The following is a 14,979-nucleotide window of genomic DNA, read 5'->3' on the forward strand; positions in this document are numbered from 1 at the left end:
GTTTTTTAGGGGCATGATGAAATTGTTTTAAAATTAGATAGTGGTAGGGGTGCTTGGGTGGCTCAATCAGTTAAGGGTCCAACTGTGGTTTCAGCTCAGGTCATGATCTCACAGTTCCTAAGTTCGAGACCACATCGGGCTCTGCACTGACAGCACAGAACCTGCTTGGGATTTCTCTCTCCCTCTCTCTCTGCCCCTCCCTGGCTTGCCTTCTCTATCTCTCTCAAAAAATAAACAAACATTTAAAAATAATAATAATAAAATTAGTGGTGATCACTATAATTCTGTGAATATATTAAAATCACTGTACATTTTGAGCAAGTGAATTTTATAATATGTGCTATATTATATAAACTATATAAAATATGTAATATATTATATAATATATTCAATATATAACATATAAAATAGACTATTTTTAATGAATTAAAACTAGAAAAAACTATTATTTCTAATCTGCCTGAACTTAACATGCATGCTCTGTCTCTCAAAAATAAACATTACAAAATTTTATTTATCAAAAAATTTAACTTTGAACGTTCTACCTTTGGTTGGTGGTTATTGGCTTTGTTTGTTTTTTAGATAAGTCTGTGCATTTATGAGCTGAAGAGACTACTTCAGAGGGATAAAGCGGGAGGAATGAGTAGTGAGTGGCCCCAATGCCAGGCCTGCTGTGCTTCACAGGCTTGTAGGTCATGGAGAACTTGCCCAGTTAACGGGCAATCAGTCATCTCAGGCTTGATTTCCACCTGGCTGAAGGTCTTGCCATTTCAGGTAGGTTGCTTCTGATAAACTACAAAAATAATATATCCCAAACACTCATAATTAGTTTAGTCAACTGGAGATTAATTTATCTCCTAATACACACGTTAATTAATTTTGAAATCAGTCTATGTTCCAATATACACTGAGTGCCTATAGCCTCTGTGTTTACAACTTCTCCCTCTCATGGCTTGTAAATACTTCCAGATATCTTTTAGTATGAGCTATCTTTTAATCTTTTAATAACAAACATTAACCTTCTCCTTCAACTCTACATTCCCTTTAAGTTACTACTAACTTTTGTCTTCCCTTCACAATTTCTTTAAAAAAAAAAAAAATCTATGGATCCACACTCACATTTTCAATCCACTGAAATTCATCAAGTTTATCAGACTCTAGTTGCAAAGCCCAATAGATCCTTTAAATCCTCACTGGATCCAACACAGCTGATCATTCCCTTTAAAAACTCTCCTCCCTCTCTTCTTTTAAACTTGATACTTTCTACTGGTTTTCTTCCTCTGTCTTTACCTTCTCTGTCTCCTTTTGTGTGCTTTCCCACTGTGTATCTCTTAAATATGATTTTTATCCAGTCATGTTCTCAGACCTCTTCTCTCTTTACTCTTACCTGTTTTCACTGGATGATCTCATCCACTCTCATGACTTTAACTACTTCTCCTTAAAACCTATTATATTTTCTGTATTCCCTCTCTAAATAAAGCTTTCACCACACATTGAATAATCCATGGCCAGACACCTAGGAACCATTCTCTTCATAAACTATGTCCAATCAATGTCAAAAATTCTGTTAATTACCTCTCACATTCATTCTTTCTTCTTTACTCCAGATATTATTACCCTAACTCATACTCTGATCTCTGGCTTAGATTTATTCAATAGTTTCCCAAATAGTATACCTGTCTCCATTCTGGCCCACCTCCAATCCATCTGCTATACTGACACTGAGCTTGTTCTAAAAGCTCAAATATGACCAATTGGTCTACTATCTTAAACTCTTCATTGGTTCCTCATGCTCTACGTAAAAAAAAAAAAAATCTAACTCCTTTAAATGGTATATGAAGCTCCTTTAAATGGTATATGAAGCTTTTCTTCATCTGGATTCATGCCTAGGTTTCCACCTCAACTGCTGGCCTCATCCTTTTCAACCTACAAAACTACTATGTCACACTACGTGCAGGTCCCCAAATATGACATGTTGCTCCACATACTTCCACTTATTTTTGTCCAGGCTTTCCTTTAAGATATCCCTCTCTTTATTATCTTCATGGAAAACTCCTGCTAATTATCAATCTCTTCAGTAAATTCTTTGGTAAATAAGCATCATCTCTTCAGTAAACTTTTGGTGGAACTGATAATCCTCACTAAATCTGGTGCATTTACCTATTCACATGATCTTCTTTCCCAAAAGCCCTTTAATTTCCTGATGGCAAGGATGTCTTATTCCTCTTTCTATCACCACCACTTAGGCACAGTCTCTCCAGAGTAAAATGTCAGTAACTGTTGCTAAATGAACAAATGAATGAATTAAATATTTTACTGGGCACTACTAAGAAATATAACTATCCTTTCTCAAAAAGCTTATTGATATGGGGACACCTGGGTGGCTCAGTCGGTTAAGCCTCTGACTCTTGGTTTTCCACTGGGATCATGATCTCGCAGTTCATAGGTTCAAGCCCCAAGTCAGGATCTGAGCCGAAAATGTAGAGAAACACTCTCTCTGAGTGTTCTCTCTCCCTCTCTCTCTCTCTCTCTCCCCTGCTCTCTGTATCTCAAAATATATAAACAAACTTTATAAGGCCGGGGGGTAGTTGTGTGGCTCAGTCGATTGAGTGTCTGACTGATGTCAGCTCAGGTCATGATCGCATGGTTCCACAAGTTCAAGCCCCACTCGAACTGACACTGCACTGACAGCACGGAACCTGATTGGGATTCTCTCTCTCCCTTTCTCTTTCTTCCTCTCTCTCTGCCCCAACCCTGCTTGTGACTGCTCTTACTCTCTCAAAATACAAAACAAAACAAAAAAGCTTATTGATATGTAGCAAAGGATGAGAAAGACCTACACTCATGAAAAGTTACATAACGATACAAAATACAAGTCAGAATTAAGAAAAAAAATGCAGGGATGCCTGGGTGGCTCAGTCAGTTGAGCGTCAGACTTCGGCTCAGGTCATGATTTCACAGTTCGTGGGTTCGAGCCCGGCGTCAGGCTCTGTGCTGACAACTAGCTCAGAGCCTGGAGCCTGCTTCAGATTCTGCGTCTCCCTCTCTCTCTGACCCTCCTCTGCTCACGCTGTCTCTCTCTCACTCTCTCAGAAATAAATAAAACATTTTTTAAAATGCAGAATATTAAAATGGAACAGATGTACAAATATAACTGTTATAAAAACTCAGAGGAAACAAAAATCATTGCAACTTAAAATAATCTGAGAAGGCACCAAGGAAAGCTTTGAAATGAGTATTTAAAGAGAGAAGTAGGGGGCCCCTGGGTGGCTCAGTCAGTTAAGTAAGTATCTGACTCTGCTCATGTCATGATCTCACAGCTTCTGAGTTTGAGCCTCCCAGTGGGCTCTGTGTTGACAGCTCAGAGCCTAGAGCCTGCTTCGGATCCTGCGTCTCCCTCTCTCTGATCCTCCTCACGCTCTTGTCTATCTCAAAAATAAATAAACATTAAAAAAATTTTTTTTAAAAGAGATAGATAGGAGTTGGGGGAAAAAGGGGAAATGAAAATTTTTTTAATCTATAAAAATCAAAACTAATTCTAGGATGTTTCAATGTATACAATTGTTATATCATAAAACAAATATATGTTTCTGCAGGAAAAAAATTGAGCTTCCCTGATTGACAAATCCATTCAATGAATATATATATTTGAGCTTACTATACAGCCAAGATCAAATTGAGAACAAGAAGACAGGGAGCTATGGAAACCAACTTGACAATAAACTATTTGTAAAAAAAAAAAAAAAGAAAGAAATCATTTTCCTTAAAAAAAAAAAAAAGAAGAAGAAGAAGAAGAAGAAGAAGAAGACAGGGAGCTAGGATGAAAGACTTCATAAGACCAAGCTTTTGTGTCAAATCTTATAAGAAACACAATTACAATAAAAAATCTCTTATGGATATAAATATTCATCTTGCCAATATCTGAGTACCTGTTTTGTTCTCAGCCCAAGTCTAAATCTTGGGAATAAAGCAGCAAGCACGCAGGCAAAATTCTGGCCTTCTTGGAGCTTACATTCTAATGGGTAAAAATGGATAATAAACAACAAAAGCATGTAAAATACGTGACATACAAGATGATAAACACCAAAAAGAAAGATTTTTAAAGAAAAGGAAAAGAAAGGTTATAATTTTTAAAATTTTTTAAAATTTTTATTCATTTTTGAGAGAAAGAGCTAAACAGTGTGTGAGCAGGGAAGGGGTAGAGAGCGAGAGGGAGACACAGAATCTGAAGCAGGCTCCAGGCTCCAAGCTGTCAGCACAGAGCCCTACGGGGGTCCTGAACTCATGAACCATGAGATCATGACCTGAGCCGAAGTCAGACACCCAACTGACTGAGACACTCAGGTGCCCCAAGGAAAGTTATCATTTTAGACAGGGCAGCCAGAGAAAGTCCTACTGAGGAGGTGACATTTATGTCAAAACCTAAACGTCAGGAAACAACTCTAAAAATATCTAGGGTAAGAGAGTTCCAAGCAGAGGAAAAAAGCAAGGACAAAGTAAATTAAGGGAGGAAAACACTAGATAAGCAGGAGGGGTTTATGAGAGGGATCAGATTAAGGCTGGCCAACTACCAATTATTTCCAGCAAAAATCAATTCACTAAAAGTTTCAATATACTTAAAAGAATCTTGATTATCCCTCTAGAATTTGCTATTAAGACATCTAATCTTTAACACAAACTTCTTTCTATTTTCAAATTTCACTTATAAGGGGTTTTAATATTGGTTTCCCTAAAGAAGGACTATACTAAATGAAAGCAGTCCCACCTCACTCCAAAGGCAGCCCCAAATTTCACACAGAAACAACTGGATGAGGGGCGCCTGGGTGGCTCAGTCGGTTAAGCATCCAACTTCGGCTCAGGTCATGATCTCGCAGTTCGTGGGTTAGAGCCCCGCATCGGCTCTGTGCTGACAGCCAGCTCAGAGCCTGGAGCCTGTTTCGGATTCTGTATTTCCCTCTCTCTCTGACCCTCCACTGCTCATGCTGTCTCTCTCTCAGAAATAAATAAAAAACATTAAAAAAAAAACTGGATGATAAGATAATATGTACATAATACTACAATGCCATTAAACTTCTTTTTTTTTTTTTAATGTTTTATTTATTTCTAGGAGAGAGAGAGACAGCGTGAGTAGGGGAGGGTCAGAGAGAGAGGGAGACACAGAATCTGAAGCAGGCTCCAGGCTCTGAGCTGGCAGTCAGCACAGAGCCTGACGCGGGGCTCGAACCCATGAACCGCGAGATCATGACCTGAGAGAAAGTCGGACGCTTAACCGACTAAGCCACCCAGGCGCCCCTACAATGCCATTAAACTTCTAATTGCTTTCAAGAGTCTGCTGAAAATATTCCACTAAACCTAAATTTATTTACCGTTTCCCAAAGGAGCTAGTCAAAACAAATATTTTTGTTGCAAGAATCTCACAGAATTTAAATGTCAAAAGATCAACTGCTATGCTTTTTTAATTTAAAGAGATTTGTTCAAAGTAAAAAAGTATGGAATGCAAACCTTAAAACTATTTTTTTAAGTCACCAGGGTAGATATGAGTAAGCAGTAAAATATTCAGATTAAAAATAAGAACGGGTGCACTATACTATTAAAATATTTTTTAATGATTAAGTCAGTTAAACATTCAGTGGAATTTACCTAACCAGGTTGTTGAATTTATGAAAGTTTAAAAACAAGCTAGGTAATTTTATAAGGTTAGGTTCAGGCTGCTTGAAAGCATCCAAGCACAAAATGGATGAGTTCTAAAAGCGCAGTCCACTGACTCCTAAGGATCCTGAAGACTCTTCTAGGAAGTATGAGGTCAAAATTATTTTTACACATATGTTGAAATCATTATGCTGTACATCTGAAGCTATTACAGTATAAAGTATCAGTTATATCTCAATTTTTAAAGCTATTTTCATATTACTAAGACATAACTTCTTAGTATGTTTTTTTCACTGTGTTGACATTTGCATCAATATACGTATTTGCACAATGCAAAAGCAAAGGAGGGTAGAAATGCTTGCACTTTGCACAAATCAAGGCAACAACACCAAACTGTACTAGTAGTTATATTCTTTACAGTCACACACTCTCAGTTAAAAAAAAAAAAAGCCAGTTTCAATTGATCAATGAAGCAATAAAAATTATTATTAATTTTGTCAAATTTCAATTCCTGAGTAAGTTTTTTTTAATATTCTGTGTAACAAAATGAGAAGTACCAATAAGCCATGTCTGCTGCATACCAAAGTGTGATGCTTATCTCAGGAAAACATGTGCACAGTCACTTGATACGCAAACTCACAACTAGCCACTTTTTCTGTGGATATTATCTTGACTTCAAAACAAAAAAGAGGGAGTAAGAAAGAAAACACAAGTAACAGAAGGAGGTTCAAAGAAGATAAATAAAATAAAAGATATGCTTCTAACTCTTACATAATTGACAGTACATCTTAGAAGACATTTAACTTAATCTTATATTGGGGTGCCTGAGTGGCTCAGTCAGGTCAGCGTCCAGACTTCGGCTCAGGTCATGGATCTCAAAGTCAGTGGGTTCCAGCCCCACATCGGGCTCTATGCTGACAGCTCAGAGCCTGGAGCCTGTTTGGATTCTGTGTCTCCCTCTCTCTCTGCCCCTCCTCTGCTCACACTCTGTCTCTCTCTCTCTCTCTCATTCTCAAAAAAGTAAACATTTAAAAAATTTTTAACTTAATCTTATGTATTTATATGTCTGTCCCTTCAGTGACTCTTCTTATAAATCTCAATCATCCTGCTATGTTCTAGAACTATGCTGACTACTAACCACTGAACTGAACCTGAACTGTTAAGCTTTTCTGTTGGAAGAATCCATAGGGTTCTAGAACAATGTGGTCCTATTAGCAGCAGAGCCTCAACAGCATCATATGAAGAGTAAGTGCGCAGATCGAAGTAAGTGGCCAGAAAATCACTAGGGATATACAACCCCATGAACTCACCTTGCATCTCTCCTTTACTTACTTTCAATAATGATTTCTGTGGACCTCACTGATCTAACTCTGTCAAAAATTTTCCAGGTTTCAACTGATTTGTTTCCTTTTATGCATGCACATGTATGTAAACACACAGGCATACACACAACACCCACCTGAACAGATGGCTCAGGGCTCCCACAATCTTCCCGTGAGACTTTTATTTCTCTAATGCAGAGTCAAAGGAGATCAAAGGGGCTCCTCAATCAAATTGCTTGTCTTTTATTTTTTCCCCAGTGATGTCTTTTATTCTTCTCTTGTCTAATCACTTATGTGGTGGTGATGAACAATTTACTTCTGACATTAATGGAAACTGTTAGTATTTCACCATTAAGTTTATTATGTTTTTTAAAATTATATGCATATAACTAAAAACAAGAGACCAGTAGCTCCTAATGAAAAATAAGAAGAGTCCATTACTACTTAACATTGTTATTATTGTTGAACGTTGGTCTATTTTTATTATTTTCATTTCTTTTTTTAATTTTTTATTTATTTTTTTAAGTGTTTTATTTATTTTTGAGACAGAGAGAGACAGAGCATGAGAAAGGGAGGGGCAGAGAGACAGGGAGATACAGAATCTGAAGCAGGCTCCAGGCTCTGAGCTAGCTGTCAGCACATAGCCTGATGCAGGGCTCGAGCCCATGAACATGAGATCATGACCTGAGCCAAAGTCGGAGGCTTAACCAACTGAGCCATCATGGTGCCCCAGAATTTCTTTTTTATTATAGAACTATGGACAGTCCCTGGCACAAGCTGGTAGCCTCAATGCTAAAACTTTCTTAGAAAAACTGCTAAAACTTTCTTACGAGAATATTCCCAAAGAAGAACACTCTGACCAGTATGATGATTCCAATTTTTGAAACGTGTGAGAACAATGCATGTAAGCACAAATGGAAGTGCGTAGCTATTATGCTATACTAACTCGCTACAGAGAGAAACTAATAAACTATTAGAAACTAAATGTCAAAGTCAGAGGGTTCCCTGGTAGCTCAAAAGAGGTTTATTATACCAAGATCTGGGTCCTGGTTTGGATGTTTTCATGGAAGCATGATAGATGGGAGAGGGAGAGATGGGAGATGGGAGAGGCGCGCCTGGGTGGCTTGGTCAGTTAAGCAGCTGATTCTTGATTTCAGCTTGGGTCATGATCTCATGGTTCATGGGTTCAAGTCTCACATTAGGCTCTGCACTGAGTGTGAGAAACCTACTTAGGGTTTTCTTTCTATCCTCTCTCTACCCCTCCCCTGGTCATGTGCTCTCTTTCTCTCTCAAAATAAATAAATAAACTTTAAAAAGTGAAAATAAATAAATAAAATGGTTGCCCCCAAAGATTTTGATTCTCCAGACTCCTCTGAACTGTCAGAATCTGCAGAGATGAATTAGTACTTTCCACTCTACAGGAACACACTTCTGAGGCCTCCCACTTGCAAGGCAACAAAGGTTCCCTCTCAGGAGGTGCCCCCAACCTCCACTCCTGGTTTCCATGATTATAACTAATCTTAACCCTGGCAAAGATAGCTTAAGCTTGATAAGACAACAGTCCAAAGTTACTGCAAGAATTAGCCAACATATACCAGCAGGATCAAGGAGAACACAGTGCTGGATTTTAAGAGTACTTAATCAAGGAGACCAGAATATTAGGCTTACGAGGTAAAGTTTGATTGAAGGTGGAGACACCATCTTGGGATATGGCAAGAATCTACGGTTTGGCATAAATTTGCTGCTACAGTGACTCCTAAAAGCCTGGAAAAAATGGTCCATATTGAGTGAAACTGAAATGCTTGAATTAACACAGCAGAGGGTGTAGTAGGAGATTAAAAGGCTCAGTAAAGTGGCTATGCTAAAGTGAATATATTATGTGAGGTCAAAAGACCTATCAGAGGATGACGTTCCATAAGAGGGTGCATGAGACACACTATTCACCAAGGCTATCAGGAATACATGGTGAGAGAGACACCAGCATCACAAAAAAGTAGTGGCTCTCCTCTAAAGTATACACCGTCACAGCTTTGTTAACTGATGGCAGTAGGGATTATGAGGCTCTGAAGCAACAGTAACCTGGCTGAGCATTCGACTCTTGATTTTAGTTCAGATTAGTTTAGGATCGAGCCCCGCATCAGGCTCTGTGCTGAGCATGGAACCTGCTTAAGATTTTCTCTCTCTCTACCTCTCTACTCTCCAAGGGGCATTCTCTCTCTCTCAAACAAGCAAACAAACAAAAACAGAAGGCAGTGGACCACAGTTATCATCATAACTGGCAAGATGGGAAACAGCCAATAAACCCTGACCCCCCCTAAAAAAAAACTTTAACCCACAGAGAGCTGTGAAGAGAGTTGATCCCCACAGGCATTCAACAGATACTTATTGCAGGTATGGGTTTTTCTTTCCTGTCCATAGACCCCCCAGCCACACCATAAAAGAAGGGCTTACAGAGTACCTGACCCACAGACATGGAATCCCCCATATAACACAGCAACCAACCAAGGGAACCAATTCACAGTGAAGGAATTGTGGCAATGGCCCCATAACCATGGGATCTAGGGGTTTTATCACATAACAGCACCATACAAAATCATCCAGCCTTATAGAGTACTGAAATGGCCTAAGAAGACACAGCTGATATACCAGCTCAGAGACAAGAACAGTATGCTATTCTCAGGGATGCAGTATACGCACTGATTCAGAGCTATTCTCCTAGTAGAAAGAACATGTGGGTCTGAGAAACAAAAGGTAGAAAGAGAAATGGCCTCCACTTACCATAATTTCTAGTGATCTACTAGAGGACTTTGTGCTTTCCATCTTGTTAGAGATCCTGGGGAAACCTTTGCCAGGAGACATGTTAAGGATCATACTGAGCTATAAATTATAGCCGAAGCCAGCGCATTTGGGACTCTCTGTGTCCTTGGACCAGGAGGCAAGAAGAATCATCACAATCAGGGCAGGATAAATTAACCTTCATCCTCAGGAAGCAGGTATGCTGTTACATAATGGGAACAACAAAAAGTATGTATGGAACTCAGATGACCCACATGGGTACCACCTGACACTCCTCTGCTCTGTTGTGACTGTGATCCCTCAAAAATGAGGGGTGTGTCATATTACCAGGTAAACCACCAACATCAACAAAAATTATAGCTAATGTCAAGGGGAATTTAGACTGAATAGTGGAAGAGACCAGGAGAATCACTGTGGCCCTGAGACCAGGTACACAGATGGGGACTGAAGCCTATCTCACAAACCTAATTCTTTGAAATTTCCCATCAAAAAGAGAAGTCCAGGGTGCCTGGCTGGCTCAGTTGGTGGAACATACAACTCCCAATCTCAGAGTTGTGAGCTTGAGTTCCACATTGGATATAGAGATTACTTAAAAATAAAATACTTGGGGCACCTGGGTGGCTAAGTCAGTTGGCTAAGCATCTGACTCTTGATTTCGGCTCAGGTCATGATCTTAAGGTTTGTGAGTTCAAGCCCCACGTGGGGCTCTGCCCACTTACAGTGCAGAGCCTGCTTGGGACTCTTTGCCTCCTTCTTTCTCTGCCCCTCCCCTATATGCGCGCGCTCTCTCTCTCTCTCTATTAAAGAGATATATTATTTTAAAAAATGAAATAAAATAAAATCCTTTAAAAAAGAGAGAGAAGTCCATAGAACCCTGAAAGAACTGCTCTCAGAAAATGTTTGGAGACCTAGATCCTGCAGCACCAGAAATGGACCTGTGGCAATCACTTGGATCTCCCTTGAAGAAAGAACTTGCATGGAAGGGAGGAGGGTGGTAGGAAGGAAAGAAGAAAGAGAGAAGGAAGGAGGGAAGGACTACACTCAGATGCAAGGAAGTACAGTTAACAGCCTCCAGCTGCAGCATGTTCAGAATTCATCTCAGTTTTCCAGTTGAGGCCATACTCCTCCTGGGCAGCTCTTAGCCAGTAACTAAACATGGTAGGTATACTAGAACCTGGCCATTTCTTCCCAATGCAGGACTCCTCTAACAGGTGATTTTTGCTCTGGAGCTCCCCGTTGGATTAGCTAAGTTTTTTTGTGTTGGTTTTTTCTTTTTGGTTTTTAGATCTGCATCAAAGACTGAAGCTCTTGTAACTCAATTCAGCTTGTGCTCCCTTTCCTTTCATAGGCATTCTATTATCTGCTCCCCATAAAATCTCCTGCACTAACTCCGTCTCAATATCTGCTTTCCAAGGGACCAAACCAACACACAACATAATCAGCTCTTTTATGAATGTCATTTAACCCACTAAAGTATTATGGTTATTTCCATCTTACAGATGAGAAAAGATCACACAGTAAAAGCAGTAGAGCTAAAATTTGTACTCAGGCAACCTGACTCCAAAGTCTGAGCTTTTAATCACTATGCTAGCCAAGGCATCTTCAGATATTAAGATGAGAGTAATTATTTATTTTTGTACAATTTTAGGAAGCAAAACAGTGAAGGGATAGATATTAAAGAAAAACAGCATTTGGCTAAATACCAAAGATTTTTTTCTAATAATTATCAGTAATGAACATTAGAATGAAATCCTTCAGGAAGTAATCAGGGCCTATCCCCTGAGGGTTGAAATAGTCATGGATATTTTGAGAGTGAGGTTTCATAAAACAGATAAAAGTTAACCTAGATCAGTAAAAGATGTACTACTAAGTATTATGTGGAAAAAAAGGGTCCCCAGCCAATAAGCTGGATAATATACTGCTGAACAAAGTTAAACCAGTTTCTTTACTTTTACTTCTCAGTTTTTAAAAATATTAAAGTGTATTTATAAATCTCTGAGGGTTATAGTATGCTGAAAACCCCAAATTTATTTGACTAAAGAACACTTCCTTACTCCGGGCCTAGGATGATTTAGTTCCAAACTCAAAATTCACTGATCTAAGTTCTCCAGAAGCTAACAAGGAAACGAATGACAATTTTCTAAGCTGGTTAACAATTTTCCAACTAGTCAAACCACCTGTCTATATGTCAATATAAGCATCTTTAATACCTTGATGGTAGAAAAGCTATATAAAAGTTTTGTCACTAAAAGGCATTTCATTCTTTCTGAATGCAAAATATGCCCTCCTTTGCTTTATCAACAAACTCTATGAAGATCTACAATAATGAGTTCACATTTTAATTACTGAATTCTCACTTTATGAACAATATGAAAGCTTTAATTATTTCAAGTGTGCTACTGATGACCTGGTTATTTTTATATAACACAGCTCTAGATGCATTTTTCTCTAACACATATACACCATCACAAGAAAGGACAGAAGAATGGGGGTAACATGTAGGGAGGAAGGAGGCATTATTTACAAACTACTCACCCAGCTAATTCCCAGAGTGTCTACATTCTTATTTAGAAATATATTCTCTTTACTTAGTACAGGGGAAATGTTTATGTAAATTACAATCCATTGGTCTTAATTCTCCTGTCTTCCTCAGCCACCTACTCTGGTTCTTCATTAATGATACTGTCACCATTGCCTGGAGCTGTCCATATGCCACCTATCTTTTCATGCAGTTCTTTAGAAACTTGAATAGAATATAAAATGTAGAAGGGGCATTAGCATCTAGTACACCACTCATTTTCAGATCAGAGAAAGGAGGCCCAGAGATCAGTTACTGTATTTTTCTAACAGTTAAGCAGGCGTTTAACTACTTTAAAAACATATATATGAAAGCTGATATTCCTAAAATATATGCACATACACATCTTTTTCTTATATAAAATGCTACATGCCAATAGTATACTTCAAAGGCAAATACCAGCAAAGTCAATCAACTAAAGTTGAGCTCTGCTAATAATAAATACTTCCTAAAGCACTATGGAAAATCTTAAGATAAAACAAACACAGAACACATGGAGAAGTTCACATGATTAAAGAGAGTGTGGACTTTGTAGTGAGAGATATATGGTTTGAATCATGGATGTGGGCTTAGGAAAGTCAATAAAAATCTCCATGCCACAGATCACTCAGCTATAAAATATGTATGACACTATGACTATTATAGGATCATTTTATTTTTATTTTTTTAATTTTTTTAATGTTTTATTTATTTCTGAGAGAGACATACACACAACGTGAACAGGGGAGGGCCAGAGAGAGAGACACACACAGAATCTGAAACAGGCTCCAGGCTCTGAACTAGCTGTCAGCACAGAGCCCGACGTGGGGCTCAAACCCACGAACCATGAGATCATGACCTGAGCTTGAAGTCGGACACTTAACCGACTGAGCCACCCAGGCGCCCCTATAGGATCATTTTAAGAATTAGAAATAACAAGAGCGCCTGGGTGGGTCATTCAGTTGAACATTTGACTTCAGCTCAGGTCATGATCTCATGGTTTGTGGGTTCAAGCCCTATGTCAGCTCCATGCTGACAGATCAGAGCCTGGAGCCTACTTCAGATTCTGTGTCTCCCTTTCTCTCTGCTCCTCCCCCACTCGTGCTCTGACTCTCAAAAATGAATAAACGTTTTAAAATTATAAAAAAAAGAATTAGAAATAACATACATGAAACACCTAGCAGAAAGACGGCACACAGTGATCTATAAAATTTTTATATTACACAAATAAGTAAAACAAGGTAAAAGAAATTAAGAAAAACTCCATAAACCTGGAATCTTTAAAGGACTGGATAGTGAGGCATGCAGAAACAAGTGAGGAACAGCAATGCTGGAACCAAATCACGAAGGACTGTGCCAGATTAAAAATATGAAAAAAAAAATCTCAACCTTTTTTTTTTAACAACTCCTAATCATTTTATTAAAAAGGTTGATTTAAGCATCTGTAATAGTGACTTGAATATTGACTCCTGGCTCAATACTGATGAAAGTAATCTGTTTAACAATCTCAGAACTAGGTGCCTGGGTGGCTCAGTTGAGCTTCCAACTCTTGGTTTTGGCTCTTGGTTTGGTTCAGCCAATCTCACGGTTGGTGAGAACGAAGCCCAACTGAGCTCTGCACTGACAGCATGGAAGCTGCTTAGAATTCTCTCTCTCTGGCCCTCCCTTGCTCGCTCTCGCTCTCTCTCTCAAAATAAATTTTAAAAAACTTGGGGGGGGGAGTTAAAAAAAAATCTCAGGACTGAGCAAACCAATGAGTCACTTGTGGATCCTCATCTGCAAATGATCCTACGTCTTAGAACCTTTACTACAAGAAAAGCTTCTTATAGTGATTCTCAGAGTCTTGGTGGGATTCTGAACTGATCTTTTCACGATTCTTTTCCTTTGTGCCTCCCTGATCAGGTCAGCACATACCTTCTCCAAAGATTTTTTTCACACTGCAGCTGGTTAGAATAATTCTAATTCATTGAATCACCATCTCTAATTCCACAGGTATCTTCCCGGTGTTTTTAAAAGACATGGCTACAGTGTGGCTTCCTGACAGACTTGTTCCTCGTGGAGAGCAAACAGTGGTGAGTCAGGAACAGGAGCCCAGAGCTCCACTGTAGCTGTGACCGCATCTTTCTCCCAGAGCTCAACTTTGTTGTTTAGACATTGAGCAAAAACTTTCCAGAGTTGATCTCACAATAATTTCAAAAACAGTTTACTTCAGCTACTAAATAAAAACAAAACCCAAAAAACCCATGGGCAGTTATTACATCACCAGAATCACTAAAAGATTTAGATGATATATTCTGAAATTTTAAGGTTTTTCTCAAACTGGCAGTGTTTTGCTTCGATTACTTTTTAGGGGTTTCTCTGGTTCAACTGAAAATGAAAAATGGAGACTAAACCTTACATAAGCCCTGACAGAATGCTTTCACAAAATTTTGATACTGCTTGCTCTTTATCTTAGCAAAGAGAAATTTGAGACAGGCTCTGTTCTGCTTAGATATAATAATAAAAACATAAAAGTTTGGCAGATAAACTACCAAACTGTAACCATGAGAGGTTAGAAAAGAACCATAATACAGGGGCACCTGAGCTGGCTCAGTCAGTGGAGCATGCAACTCTTGATCTTAGGGCTGTGAGTTCAAGCCCCATGATGGGTATAGA

The 14,979-nt window shown here is 38.8% G+C and overlaps 1 pseudogene; it reads right to left on the reverse strand.

Annotated features, from left to right (window-relative positions):
* Positions 1–13,758: 13,758 nt before the first annotated feature.
* LOC120235973 lies at positions 13,759–14,382 on the reverse strand (annotated as a pseudogene).
* Between the last annotated feature and the right edge of the window lie 597 nt (positions 14,383–14,979).

This window comes from Hyaena hyaena, unplaced genomic scaffold (genome assembly GCF_003009895.1).
Source record: "Hyaena hyaena isolate Hyena2069 unplaced genomic scaffold, ASM300989v1 scaffold_5, whole genome shotgun sequence".
Lineage (NCBI taxonomy): Eukaryota > Metazoa > Chordata > Mammalia > Carnivora > Hyaenidae > Hyaena > Hyaena hyaena.